The sequence below is a fragment of the Pongo pygmaeus genome, chromosome 21, assembly GCF_028885625.2.
Source record: "Pongo pygmaeus isolate AG05252 chromosome 21, NHGRI_mPonPyg2-v2.0_pri, whole genome shotgun sequence".
Lineage (NCBI taxonomy): Eukaryota > Metazoa > Chordata > Mammalia > Primates > Hominidae > Pongo > Pongo pygmaeus.
The window spans coordinates 53,382,240-53,397,595 of NC_072394.2; positions in this window are offsets into that span (position 1 = coordinate 53,382,240).

The window sequence follows — 15,356 nt, forward strand, 5'->3', positions numbered from 1 at the left end:
TTTTCATTCTGTGGAATTTTCCTCCAAATAGTTCACTGTAGGGTCAGTATTTGTGACTGTTCCATTGGTACTGGAGAGGCAGAGTATGTTGTATATTTCCAGGGTTCTCAGCTTAAAATATTTGTAGAATTCTGATCTTTTGCATTCTTACTTATTTCCGTCCACTTCATCTGTCATGATATGAGAGGGTTAATTATTATAATTTTGTGATTTCAATTACTCTTATTCAAAACTTTGCTGGCTAATCTTGACAGCTAAGTTCACTAAACATAAGATGCAAGTTGAGCTCAAAAATGTTAAAATGTAGGGGAAGGAAAGTGTCTTAGAATCAATAGGATAATGCACGCTTGTTTCAGCAGATCAACTGTGGGATGTCTTTACATTTTACAAGAGAAATCTCACTGCAGGTCTAGTTTGTGATTTTGTTAAATTTGTAGATTTTTCTTTCTTTTTTTTTTTGAGACAGTCTCACTCTGTCGCCCATGGTAGCTCACACCTGTAATCCCAGCATTTTGGGGAGGCCAAGGCAGGAGAAGCCTGGAGCGCAGTGGTGCGATCTCAGCTCACTGCAACCTCCACCTCCTGAGTTCAAGCGATTCTCCTGCTTCAACCTCCAGAGAAACTGGGATTACAGGTGCCCACCACCATGCCTGGCTAATTTTTGTATTTTTAGTAGAGATGGGGTTTCACCATGTTGGCCAGGCTGGTCTCGAACTCTCGACCTCAAGTAATCCTCCCACCTCAGCCTCCCAAAGTGCTGGGATTACAGGCGTGAACCACTGCCCCGGGCTAAATTTGTAGATTCTTTTGGGGAAAAGCTGGTAGCTTTATGAAGTGGAGCCTTCTCTTCAGCAAGTATGGTGTTTCCCCATTTCTTTCCTTCTTCTTTTAGTTCCTTCATAGTTTTACAGTTTTCTTCTTCAGGCTCCTATACATTTCCTGTTAGGAATATTTCTAGGGATTGGTCTTTGTTCTCCTATGAAGGAGGTATTTTTACCACTATGTCCCCTAACTGGTTGTTGTTGGTTTATAGTAACTTCCCCTCCTGCTTCTTTTTTGTGTAAAGTTATTTAGTAAACAGCTCCCTCACTATTTCCAATTGGTTAATACTTCCAGAGGGATAAGGCAATAGGGGATGCTTCCTTTTTACAAAAATGCCACCCATATTTCATAACGAAGAATAACTTTTTAAATAACAGATTAATTTTTGTCCTTGCAAAAGTAATATATATTCACTGCACAGATTTATAAAATATAGAAGGATACCGGGTGCGGTGGCTCACGCCTGTAATGTGCTTTGGGAGGCCAAGGCAGGTGGATCACTTGAGGTGAGGAATTTGAGACCAGCCTGGCCAACATGGCGAAACCCCATCTCTACTAAAAATACAAAAATTAGCCGAGCATGGTGGCCTGTGCCTGTAGTCTCAGCTACTCGGGAGGCTGAGGCTGAAGAATCGCTTGCACCCAGGAGGCAGAGGTTGCAGTGAACTGAGATCGTGCCGTTTCACTCCAGCCTGGGGGACAAGAGTGAAACTCTGTCTGAAAACAAAACAAAACAAAATTAGCCAGGCATGGTGGCACGCACCTGTAATCGCAGCTACTCAGGAGGCTGAGGCAGGAGAATCGCTTGAACCCAGGAGGCAGAGGTTGCAGTGAGCCAAGATCGTGACACTGCATTCTAGCCTGGGTGACAGAGTGAGACTCTGTCTCAAAAAAAAAAAAAAAAAAAAAAAAGGAATGAAGTACTGATACATGCCACAACATGGATGAACCTTGAGAACATTATAGTAAGTGAAAGCAGTCAAACACAAAGGCCATATAGTATATGATTTCATTTACATCAAAGTATCCGGAAAAGCCAAATCCATAGAGACGTAAAGTAGATTAGTGGTTGCCTTGGAGGTGTAGGGGAATGGGAGGGTTGCAGAGTGATGATAAGGTGTGTGGGGTTTCTTTTTGGGAGCATGAAAATGGTGGCTGCACAGCTCCACAAATTTACTAAATATACCATTGAAATGTACACTTTAAATAGGTGAATTGTATAGTATGTGAATTATATCTCAATAAAGCTGTTAAGAATGATTCACAAACTCTACTCTTTCAAAATATGTCAACTCTACTCTGCCAGATGGTGAGAACACGGCCCTGAACAAGACCAATGCCGTTCTTGTCTTCACAGGATTGCTAATCTGGTGAACTTCCTCTGGAACTCTATTCTATATCCTTGCAAAGAAAATACTTGTCTTGAACTTCTGAGCTCAAGTAATCCGCCTGCCTCGGTCTTCCAAAGTGCTGGGATTACAGGCCTGAGCCACCATGCCCAGCCATTACTTATTTGTTTATTTACTTAGAGACAGAGCCTCGCTCTGTTGCCCAGGCTGGAGTGCAGTGGCACAATCTCGGCTCACTGCAACCTCCGCCTCCTGGGTTCAAGTGATTCTCATGCCTCAGCCTGCTAATGTAGCTAGAATTATAGGCACAGGCTACCATGCCCAGCTAATTTTTGTAATGTTACTAGAGATGGGTTTTCGCCATGTTGGCCAGGCTGGTCTAGAATGCCTGAGCTCAAGTGATCCATCTGCCTCGGCCTCCCAAAGTACTGGGATTACAGGCGTGAGCCACTGCACCCGGCCTAATTGACATTTCTTGATGAATAGCAGTCTTCAGGTGATTGAACAAATCTGCCTATTCAGAATCTGCATTTTAACAAGATCCCCAGGTGATGTCATTCACCTGGTGCATTCTTTTTTTGAAAACTTTTTTCTTGTTGTTTTTAGAGACAGGACTCATTATGTTGCCCACGCTGGCCTCGAACCTCTGGGCTCAAGAGATCTTCCCCACTCAGCCTCCAGAGTAGCAGGTGTGCACCATCATGCCTGGCTCATTCAAATTTGGGAAGCACAGATCTAGAGGTCAACCTTTTATCCAAAGCAGAAACCCTGTGTGATTTCAATTGTCAAACTTCATGTCAACTCTCTATGCAAAGCACAAACCCCATCTGTCCCATCCCTATGTATCAGGAACAGGCTGGGAAGTGACAATTGAACTCTGCTAGAATTGTCCCACCTATCGGGGCTCACTGTGTGGAGAGCCCACCTGTCCACTTGTGTGTGTCTCACATTTACTTTATTTTTAATTTTTATTTTTGAGATGGGGTCTCACTCTGTCACCCAGGCTAGAGTGCAGTGGCGTAATTTCAGCTCACTGCAACCTCTGCCTCCCAGGTTCAAGCTATCGTCGTGCCTCAGCCTCCCAAGTAGCTGGGATTACAGGCGCTCGCCACCTTGCCAGGCTACTTTTGTATTTTTAGTAGAGACATGATTTCACCATGTTGGCCAGGCTGGTCTTGAACTCCTGACCTCCACTCACCTCAGCCCCCCAAAGTGCTGGGATTACAGGTGTGAGCCACCACACCAGGCCTATTTTATTTTTATTTTTGAGACAGGGCCTTGCTCTGTCACCCAGGCTGGAGTGCAATGCCATGAACATAGCTCACTGCAGCCTCCATCTCCCTGGCTGAAACAATCCTCCCATTTCAGCCTCCCAAGTAGCTGGAACTACAGGTACACACCGCCATGCCTGGCTACTTTTTTTTTTTTTTTTTTAATTTTTAGTAGAGATGAGGACTCTCTATGTTGCCCAGGCTGGTGTTGAACTCCTGAGCTCAAGGAATCCTCCCACCTCGGCCTCCTTTGGGATTGCAAGCGTGAGCCACTGCACCTTGCCATTTCACCTCTAGACACCCTTTTCCTTATTTCCAGGTAAAGTCGGCTTCCCTTTGGCAGTGCCATTTTATTTGTTTTCTACTGCTGCCTGACAAATCACCACAGACTTAGCAGCTTAAAACAACATACATCGGCTGGGTGCGGTGGTTCATGCCTGTAATCCCAGTACTTTAGGAGGCTGAGACAAGTGGATCACCTGAGGTCAGGAGTTTGAGACCAGCCTGGCCAACATGGTGAAACCCCATCTGTACTAAAAATACAAAAAAAAATTAGCCAGGCATGGTGGTGGGCACCTGTAATCCCAGTTACTCAGGAGGTTGAGGCAGGAGAATCGCTTGAACCCAGGAGGAGGAGGTTGCAGTGAGCCAAGATCACACCATTGCACACCAGCCTGGGCAACAAGAGTGAAACTCCATCTCAAAAAAAAAAAAAACAAACAAGCAAACAAACAAAAAACAACACACACGTTATCTCGGTTTCCCTGGGTCAGGGGTCTTGGAACGGTTTACCTGGGTCCTTGGCTCAGGGTCTCACAAGGCTGCCATCAAGGTGTTGGCTGGGGCTGTCTGAGGCTCCAGGCCTCTTCCAAGTGCATTCAGGTAGTTGACAGAACTTAGTTCCTGCAGTTGTAGGTCTAGGGACCTCAGCTCCTGGAGGCACCTGCAGCTCCCTGCCACGTGGACCCCAAGGGCAGGCCACAGCATGAATGCTCACTTTCTTCCAGGCCAGCAAAGGCCTGTTTCTCTGCCTTCCTCCACCTCTAAACCCTCCTTTAAGGGCTTGTCTGATTAGGTCAGACCCACCCAGGATCATCTGTTTTTTGTTTTGTTTTGTTTTTGTTTTTGTTTTTTTGAGACAGTCTCACCATGTCACCCAGGCTGGAGTGCAATAGTGCAATCATGGTTCACTGCAGCCTCAACCTCCTGGGCTCAAGCAATCCTCCCACCTCAGCCTCTCAAGTAGCTGGGACTGCAGGCATGCACCACCACACCCGGCTAATTTTTGTTATTTTTTGTAGAGACACGGTTTCACCATGTTTCCCAGGCTGGTCTTGAACTCCTGAACTCAAGTGATCCTCCTGTCTCTGCCTCTCAAAGTGCTGGGATTACAGGCATGAGCCACCACACCCAGCCATAATCTCCCTTTTGAGTAACTCAAAATAAGCTCATCAGGAGTCTAATCTCAGGAGTGATATCCCACGTATCCACTGATCCAGCCCACCCCGGAGAGGAGGGAGTTATACAGAGCATGTCCACCAAGGGGCAGGAATCTTGGGGGTCATTTTGGAATCCCACTTCCCTCAGCCCCTGTGTAGCACAGCACGAAGGGATGCCACTCAGATGGTCATCTATGTGAGTGCTGCGGCGACCAGCCTGCACAGCCAAGCCGGTGGTGCTTCTGTGGCTTTTGTCTCTCTGGATCAGTTGGATTTCTTTCCTTAGAAGCCTCATAGAATTCACTGAGTCTTTCTTCCTCGTGGTCTTCCCTCAGATCATTCAAGCTTTCTCCAGACAAAACAGCTCCAGCTTCTTCAAACTGGCACCACGTGACGTGACTTGAGTTTTAATTTTTCTCTTTTTAAAGTTTTTAAAAATAATAGAGACAAGATGTCACTATATTGAGCAGGCTGGTCTTGAACTCCTGAGCTCAAGTGATCCTCCTGCCTTAGCTGCCCACAGGGCTAGGAGTACAGGCGTGAGCCACTGCACCCAGCCAACATGGGATGACTTTATATTCAGTTTCTCAACAGACCCAGATGCACAGTTGGTGATGATAAAATAAAAACTTCAGCTGAATTAAATTTAAGAGAGTTTAACTGAACAATGAACGATTTGTGACTCGGGAGCCTCTCAAGCCGGAGTAGGCTCAGAGACTCCAGCACAACCACATGGTGGAAGATTTATGGACAGAAAAAGGAAAGTGATGGACAGAAAATGGAAGTGACGGCCAGGAGTGGTGGTTCACTCCTGTAATCCCAGCACTTTGGGAGACCGAGGCGGATGGATTGCTTGAGGCCAGAAGTTTGAGACCAGCCTGGCCAACGTGGTGAAATCCCTGTCTCTACTAAAAATACAAAAATTAGCCGGGGGTGGTGGTGCATGCCTGTAATCTCAGCTATTCAGGAGGCTGAGGCATGAGAATCACTTGAACCCGGGAGGCGGAGGTTGCAGTGAGCCGAAATTGCGCCTCTGCACTCCAGCTTCAGTGACAGAGCAAGACCCTGTCTCAAAAAAAAAAAAAGAAAGAAAATGGAAGTGAGGTACAGAAACAACCAGATTGGTTACAGCTCAGCGTTTGCCTTATTTGAACATGGTTCAAACAGTTGGCTACATTTGATTGGCCAAAATTCGGTGATTGGCACAAGTGTAGACTACGGTCTGTTTACACCTCCACTTGTTTTGTTTTGGTTTGGTTTTTTGAGATGGAGACTAGCACTCTAGTCTCACTCTAGCTGGAGTGCAGTGCCTTGATCTCAGCTCACGGCAACCTCCTCTTCCCAGATTCAAGCGATTCTTGTGCCTTGGCCTCCTGAGTAGCTGGGACTACAGGCACCCGCCACCACGCCCAGCTAATTTTTGTATTTTTAGTAGAAATGGGGTTTCACCATGTTGGCCAGGCTGGTCTCGAACTCCTGACCTCAAGTGATCCTCCCGCCTTGGCCTCCTAAAGTGCTGTGATTACAGGCGTGAGCCACCACGCCCAGGCAACACCTCTGTTTGTTATAGTTCACCGTGTACAGAGAAACCTTTAAGCCGAACTTAAAATATGTAATGAGACAGTTTTAGGCTAATCTTGATTTAACAGTGACAAATACTTTGGCAGTGTCACCTGTTTTCTTATTTATCTATCCATCCTCTTTGCCCTTCCTTGAAAACATTCTAGTTTGTCAAAATTTCACTTATAGTATTTATTGAGTGCTTACTCTTTGCCAGACACTGTTTGAAGCAGCATACATAATGAGATTGTTCTTACTGAATTTTTTTTTTTTTTTTTTTTTTTTTTTGAGACAGAGTCTTGCTCTGTCACCCGGGCTGGAGTGCTGGAGTGCAGTGGCATGATCTCCGCTCACTGCAACCTCTGCCTCCCGGGTTCAAGCAGTTTTCAAGCCTCAGTCTCCCGAGTAGCTGAGATTACAGGAGCCTGCCACCATGCTTGGCTAATTTTTGTATTTTTAGAAGAGACAGGGTTTCTCTATGTCGGCCATGCTGGTCTCAAACTCCTGGCCTCAAGTGATCCACCTGCCTCAGCCTCCCAAAGTGCTAGGATTACAGGTGTGAGCCACCATGCCTGGCCTCATTGAATCTTTTTAGCAACCTTGTGAGTTGTATCATGCCATTTTACTGGAGAGGAAAGTCAGGCACAAAGAAGTTAAGTAACTCCACCAAGATCACACAGCTCATAGGTAGGGAGCCAGAATTTGAGCCCAGGCAGTTTGAGTCTAGGACCTGTGCAGTTAGCCCCTATGCAATGCTCCCTCCCGAAGCCACTCTCTGTACCCAGAAGGGGCTGTCCTAGAGCCAGGGGTCATTCTTTCTTGGCCCCTCTGTTTTACATTCTGTATTCTTCTTAGTAAACATCCTCATTCCTATTTGCTTTTTAGCAGCTATATTATTTCATTACCTTAAATTGAACTCAGAGTCCCTTTAAAAGATCTGTGTTCATCACGTGAACTACTGAAAACAAGGCTTCCCACATCCTCATTAAGGTAAATGCATTAAATTTTTTTTTTTTTTGCTGAATTTTTTAATGTGGTTGCTTTTGGCCATTATTACAACCAGAGGCCCCGCTCAGCTTTTTATGTTATCGATATGGCTGCAGATTTCATATAGAGCAGCATCTCATTTACAAAGAACACAGAATGCCATGCCATGGACTCCAAAGATGGAAAAGTCCTTTGAGGCTGGGCACGGTGGGTCATGCCTGTAATCCCAACACTTTGGGAGGCTGCGGTGGGAGAATGGCTTGAGCTCAGGAGTTTGAGACCAGCCTGGGCAACATGGTGAAACCCCGTTTCTACAAAAATTAGCTGGGCATGGTGGTGTGCCCCTGTAGTACCAGCTACCAGGGAGGCTGAGGTGGAAGGATTGGTTGAGCCCGGGATGTCAAAGCTGCAGTGAGCCAAAATCAGTGCCACTGCACTCCAGTCTCGGCCACAGAGAGTGAGACCCTGTCAAGGCAAGAAAAGAAAAGGTCGGGCGTGGTGGCTCCTGCCTATAATCCCAGCAGTTTGGGAGGCCGAGGTGGGTGGATTGCCTGAGCTCAGGAGTTCTAGACCAGTCTGGGCAACACGGTGAAACTCTGTCTCTACTAAAATACAAAAAAAATTAGCCGGGCGTGGTGGCGTGCACCTGTAGTCCCAGCTATTCGGGTGGCTGAGGCAGGAGAATCACTTGAACATGGGAGGCAGAGGTTGCGGTGAGCCGAGATTGTGCCATTGCACTCCAGCCTGGGTGAAAGAATGACTCCATCCCACAAAAAAAAAAAAAAAAAAAAAAAAGAAAGAAAGGAAAGGAAAGGGAGAGAGGAAAGGTGGGGGTGGGGAGAGAGAGAGGGAAGAGGAGAAAGAGGAGAAAGAGAAAGAAGGAAGGAAAGAGAGAGAAGGAAGGAAAGAGAGAGAGAGAGAAGGAAAGAAAGAGAAAGGAAGAAAAGAGAGAAAGAAAGAAGCCTTTAGAATTTTAATGAAAGGCCGGGTATGGTGGCTCATGCCTGTAATCCCAGCACTGTGGGAGGATGGCTTGAGCTTAGGAGTTTGAGACCAGCCTGGGCAACATGGCGAAACCCTGTTTCTACAAAAATTACCTGGGCATGGTGGTGCGTGCCTGTAGTCCCAGCTACCTGGGATGCTGAGATGGGAGGATTGGTTGAGCCCAGGAAGTCGAGGTGGCAGTGAGCCAAGATCAGGGCCACTGCCCTCCAGCCTGGGCCACAGAGTGAGACCCTTTCAAGGCAAGAAAGGCAAGGCAGAGAGAAAGGAAAGAAGGAAAGGAGGGAGGGAGGGAAGGAAGGAAGGAGAGAGAAAGGGAGAAAGAAAAGAGAGAAAGAAATAAGTCCTTAGAATTTTAATGAAAGGCCAGTTGTGGTGGCTCATGCCTGTAATTCCAGCACTTTTGGAGGCCTAGGTGGGTGGATCACCTGAAGTCAGGAGTTTGAGACCAGTCTGGCCAACATGGTGAAACCCTGACTTATTAAAAAAAAAAAAAAAAAAGAATCTTAATGAAAGAAGAGAGAAAGAAGTTCTTAGAATCTTAATGAACAAAAACACAAGTTTCTGAAACAAGAAGACAAATGTCTCAAATAGTCTAAAGAATACGGTTTTTACTAGGGTGTTTAGCAATTTTCTTGCAGATTCTGATCTATCTCTATGTGATATAATAGGTGCAAAGCTCAACCGCTCCACTCAACGGTTATGTGTGGGGGCCTCATTTTCTCCAGCTGCGGGACTGGGAAGCAAGTCAATTCCTTTTTTATAATTTTGAAATCCAGGAAACGCCAAAACCATTAGCTTTCTTTCCCATCAGTTTGGCAGAAATTCACTGAGGTGAAGAGACGGGAGGTTATTTAAGGCCTCTATTTAGCTCATTTAAGATGAATATCCACACATTTTGCTGAGAAATACAATTAGATAAGAGGATGCTGCCCCAGCTCCCATGGGACTTGTATGTGCTTTGTATTAGCCTTCTACAATCCAACGAGCTCAGATTCTGAAACACATCTGGCCCCAGCGGTTTTGGATGAGGGGTAACACCTGTAACACCCAGAGGTGGCTGAGAGCAGTGAATGAGAATCCATGGACAGCAGTGAAATTCACACCTTGGGAACCTCTGATGTCCCTGTATCTGGCCAGTAGTTTCTGCCACTTACTGTTTAGAAGATGCAGAGAAAACAAGTAGGGACACAATTTCAGTAGCTGGAAGGGAGAACATTCCTTCACTCTCCAACTAAGTGACTCTCCTCTCGCTTCTCAAGGCCGGGGAAGCTCTGCCGTAAGGCTAAACGTGACACTCAAGGAGCATTTGGAATCTTGCCCTGGGCCTCTTGCCTCTAAAGCTGCAAGACCCTTTACGTGACTCTGTTGTGGAAGGGAAAGGAGTAGAGAAAAACTGTTCAAATGACTGCAGAGATGCAGAAGCTTTCCTTATCAGGGAGAGAATGGGAAGCTGCGATTGCTGTTTCCTGTTTCTGTAGTGAACATTTCAAAATTATGACATAAAAATGGTTTTTGTTTGTTTTTTTGAGATGGCGTTCTCGCTCTCTCACCCAGGATGGAAGGCAGTGGTGTGATCAGGGCTCACTGCAGCCTCAATGTCCCAGGCTCAAGTGATCCTCCTGCCTCAGCCTCCTGAGTAGCTGGAACTACGGGTGCATGACACCATACCTGGCTAATTTTTGTAATTTTTGTGGAGATGGGGTTTCACCATGTTGCCCAGGCTGGTCTTGAACTCTTGAGCTTAAGTGACCCACCCTCCTTGGGTGGCCAAAAATATTCGTTTATGTATTTATTTATTTTTGAGATGAAGTCTTGCTCTTGTCCCCCAGGCTGGAGTGCAATGGCGCGATCTCGGTTCACTGCAACCTCCACCTCCCTGGTTCAAGAGATTCTCCTGCCTCAGCCTCCCGAGTAGCTGGGATTACAGGTGCCTGCCACCACGCCCCGCTAATTTTTGTATTTTTAGTAGAGATGGGGTTTCACCATCTTGGCCAGGCTGGTCTGGAACTCCTGACCTCAGGTGATCCGCCCACCTCGGCCTCCCAAAGTGCTGAGATTACAGGCGTGAGCCACTATGCCTGGCCCAAAAACGTTTTTTAATATCTGGGTTTTTATTGTTGGTGGTGGTGTTGGGGTGTTTGTTTGTTTGAGACAGCATCTTACTCTCTTGGCCAGACTGGTGTGCAGTGGCACGATCTCGGATCACCGCAACCTCTGCCTCTGGGGTTCAAGCGATTCTCCTGCCTCAGCCTCCCGAGTAGCTGGGATTACAGGAGCAAGCACCACCAAGCCCAGCTAATTTTTGTATTTTTACTGGAGACGGGGTTTCACCATGTTAGCCAGGCTGGTCTCGAATTCTTGACCTCAAGCAATCCACCCGCCTCAGTCTCCCAAAGTGATGGGATTACAGGCGTGAGCCACTGCACCCAGCCAATACCTGGTTTTTAACTATGCTTCTATGAAGATGGGTTGTGCTTGAAATTATTTCACTAGTGGGGAAACACGCTAAGTAGGAGAGCGACTTCACATTTTATTTATTTTTTCAGAGAGAGGTGCCCAGGCTGGTCTCAAACTCCTGGTCCCAAGCGATTCTCCCCGCTCAGCCTCCCACAGTGTTGGGATTACAGGTGTGAGCCACCGCCTGTCACGTGTTCTTTAGACCGTGGGGATCGTCACAGGACCTACTTGCCTCACAGGGTGTGGTGGGGATCCAGTGAGGGCATCTATGCAAAGAGCTTAGAATAGTGCCTGGCACATAGTGAGGGCTCAGGACACATTAGCAACGAATATGGTTTTAGAGATCGGGGTCCCAGACAAAGCTATGCCAGTGCTGAAACAGTGTCGATTGGAACCACCTAGGAGCATCTTTTAAAACTCTCAAAGCCAAGGCCACACCCCACACCATAAATTAAGTCACAGCCTCTGGGGGTGGGGTCTGAGCATCAGTATTTTCTGGAAGTTTCCCAGGAGTTTTCAATATGCAGCCACATTTGGGAACTGTCTGGTCTAGAACTTTGTGTGCCTGAGGCCTGCGGTGGGAGAACTGACTTTGAAAAGACACAGACAGGCAGTCATTTTGTAGCTAGAGGGGTGGGGGCAGAAGGGTGTGGAACCTGGCACCCAGCGGGGGGCCACGGCTCCCAGGGGCCTTCGAGCCTGGCAACCACTGGCACCCCTACTCCCCCCAGGCTGGGATGGAACCACTGTCTGCACCCGAGGAGGCCTCCAGAGCAGGAGGCGGGAGCAGCAGCTCTGAGCCCGGCTTGGGCACCAGAGGGAGCTCGTGGGGACGCGCCACGGCTCCATCCCTGCAGCTGGTTCAAACTGGTTTGGGCAGGGTGCGGCCTGGGCGGGCTGCATTCCAGGCCTCAGGCTCGCGGCTGTCCGGGGCCTCCCCAAGGGCTGCGGACCTAGGGCAGGGAGCAGCAGGGGCAGGGCCCCCCGGGCAGGAGCCCAGCACCCTGAGAGGCTGGGGAGATGTTTAAAAACTCAATCCTCTTTGTGTAAAATCATTTACTTGGCCTCCCACGGGGGTCCCTGACTAAGGCTGGCAGCACGGCGGAGCCCTTGGATAGGGTTATTCCCAGACATCAGTGTGCATTAGAATCGATGCAGAGCTTGTTAAATGCGGAGGCCCAGTGCCCCCTCTCACCAAAGATCCTGATTCAGAACGTCTGGGGTGGGCTTCTGGGCATCCATATTTTTAGCTAAATATTTCTAAGGTACAATCACATATTCAGAAAAAAAGGCTAGAAACAAAATGATTGTCAACCAGGCAACCTGGCCCAGGGTATGAATCGCTGGGACGCTGTTGAAGGACACAGAGACCCCTTCCCCAGACCTCCTCTCTCCCCAGGGAAGAGGATTTGGGTAATTAGCACTTTTAGCTAATATCCCAGGCTTTTTTTTTTTTTTCATAAGGGCAATTTTCTTTTTCTTTTTTATTTCATTTTTTTGAGACAGGGCCTGGCTCTGTCACCGAGGCTACAGTGCAGTGGAGTGATCTCGGCTCACTGCAGCCTTGACCTCTAGGCTCAAGTGGTCCTCTCACCTCAGCCTCCCGAGTAGCTGGGACCACAGGCGCGTGCCACCACTCCTGTCTAAGTTTTGTATATTTTGTAGATACAGGAGTTTCGCCATGTTGGCCAGGCTGGTCTCAAACTCCTGGCCTCATGTGATCTGACCGCCTCGGCCTCCCACTCCCAAAGTGCTGGGATTATAGGCGTGAGCCACCATGCCAGCCTGGCTTTTGTTTTTTTTTAAATGAGTCATTTTAGACATTCATACAGTTTTGGTACTGCTACAAACATCAGCTGAAGAAATAAAACATTCCGAATATTGAAATCCCTCTCAGCCGAACACTTGAGGTCAGGAGTTCAAGACCAGCCTGGCCAAAATGGCAAAACCCCGTCTCTCCTAAAAAATACAAAAATGAGTCAGGCGTAGCCGGGTGCGGTGGCTCACGCCTGTAATCCCAGCACTTTGGGAGGCTGAGGCGGGCAGATCACCTGAGGTCGGGAGTTCGAGACTAGCCTGGCCAACATGGTGAAACCCCGTCTCTACTAAAAATGCAAAAATTAGCCAGGCGTGGTGGTGGGCGCCTGTAATTCCAGCTACTTGGGAGGCTGAGGCAGGAGAATCACTTGAACCCTGGAGAAGGAGGTTGCAGTGAGCCGAGATCACGCCACTGTACTCCAGCCTGGGCTACAGAGACTCTGTCTCAAAAAAAAAAAAAAAAAAAAAAATAGGCGTAGTGGCATGCGCTTGTAATCCCAGCTACTTAGGAGGCTGAGACAGGAGGCTCACTTGAACCCAGAAGGTAGAGGTTGCAGTGAGCTGAGATTGTGCCACTGCACACCAGCCTGGGCGACAGAGCGAGACTCTGTCTCAAAAAATATATATATATTAAATCCCTCTTGGGCTGGGCGCAGTGCCTCACTCCTGTAATCCCAGCACTTTGGGAGGCCGAGACTGGTGGGTCACTTGAAACCAGGAGTTCGAGACTGGCCTGGCCAACATGTTGAAACCCTGTCTCTACTAAAAATGCAAAAATTAGCCGGGCTTGGTGGTGCTTGTTCCTGTAATCCCAGCTACTGGGGAGGCTGAGGCAGGAGAATCACTTGAACCCGGGAGGCGGAGCTTGCAGTGAGCCGAGATTGTGCAACTGCACTCCAGCCTGGGCAACAGAGCAAGACTCTGTCAAAAAAAAAAGAAAGAAAGAAAGAAAAGAAAAAGAAATCCGTCCCTCCCATACCCCTCTCCAGTTTCTTCTCCCCCGCCCTAAAGTAACCACTTTTGGAACATGGGGTACATCGTTCCCATGCACAGCTTTGTACTTTTGCTCCATCTGTCGGTATCCATAAACAATATATAGTGTGGTTCTGCATGTTTTAAAAACTGTGCTAATGGCACAGTGCCCTACAGAGCCTTCTGCAACACGGCTTTTCTTCCTTAGCTTTATGTTTCTGAGATTTATCCACCAGGAGAAGTTTGCTGTGCTCAGGTCAATTTGGCGATCTGAGGCCAGTCCTGGGCTCTTTGTGGGAGATGCCTAGCCAGCAGGCAAGGGCAAGGGTCTGAGACCGGCTCCCAGGGGATGGCGAGGAGGGCTCAGAGCATCAGGGAAATCATGACAATGACGAATGGCCGAGTGTGGGCTCAGTGAGTTCCTATAAAACCCTTAAGCACTTGAGGCCCAAGTCTTTGCCAAGAATTTTCCAGAAAATGACTGGCCTGAAGGCCTGGATATTTGGATAGGGAGAAATTAGCAGTGGACAGATTTGGAAGTGGGAATTGTGCAGTGATGGACTACACAAAAGGCAGGTCAAACGTGTTGTTTAGGCCCCTACCTAGGGTGGCCAACTACAATTTAAATTCAGATTTAATGGAGAGGAAGGTGTGGGACGTCCTATATATTGCACCCTTGATACCAGCCCCCCTTTTTTTAAAAAAAAAAAAACAACAAAAGACAGGGTTTCACTGTGTCACACAGGCTGGAGTGCAGTGGTGCGATCATAGCTCGCTGTAGCCTAGAACTCCTGGCCTCAAACAATCCTCCTGCATCTGCCTCTCCAGTAGCTAGGACTACAGTTGTGCACCACCACACCCTGCAATTTTAAGTTTCTTCTTTTCTTTTCTTTTTTTCTTTTGGAGAGATGGAGTCTCCTTATGTTTACCCAAGCAGCTCAGCCTTTTTTTTTTTTTTTTTTTTTTAAGGCGATTTAACATTTAAAGAAAAGTCAGCAGGCGGGGGGCGGTGGCCCATGCCTGTAATCCTAGCACTTTGGGAGGCCGAGGCAGGTGGCTCACCTGAGGTCAGGAGTTCGAGAGCAGCCTGGCCAACATGGCGAAACCCCGTCTCTACTAAAAAATACAAAAATTAGAATTAGCCGGGCGTGGTGACAGGCGCCTGTAATCCCAGCTACTCGGGAGGCTGAGGGAGGGGGAGAATTGCTTGAACCCGGAAGGTGGAGGTTACAGTGAGCCGAAATCGCACCACTGCACTCCAGCCTGGGCGACAGAGCGAGACTCCGTCTCCAAAAAAAAAAAAAAATTAATTAAAAATAATTAAAAATAAAAATAAGTCAGCAAACGAAAAATCAAAACTTCAGACTTTTCTTATACCTGTTTGCCTTTTAATACTTTCCTCATTAGCACTGTTGGGGTGGGAGATGAGGCGCACCTCGCTCTCTTCAGCCCCAAGGCTTGTAAAGGGTCTATCTAGGCCGGCCTCCGAGGGCATGGAGGGAGTGGGGGCGGTTGTGAAATGTAGTGCGCTCAATAGTTTCCTGGTGAAGCTTATTTTAAAATCTGCACCGAAGAGGAAGACGAGGACCGTTACACTCGGCCTTCCCTAAATTCCAGGACCCTCCGCCCGAGCAAACTAGATGCTTTAGTAGGATGGGAACGGGCGGGGGGCACGC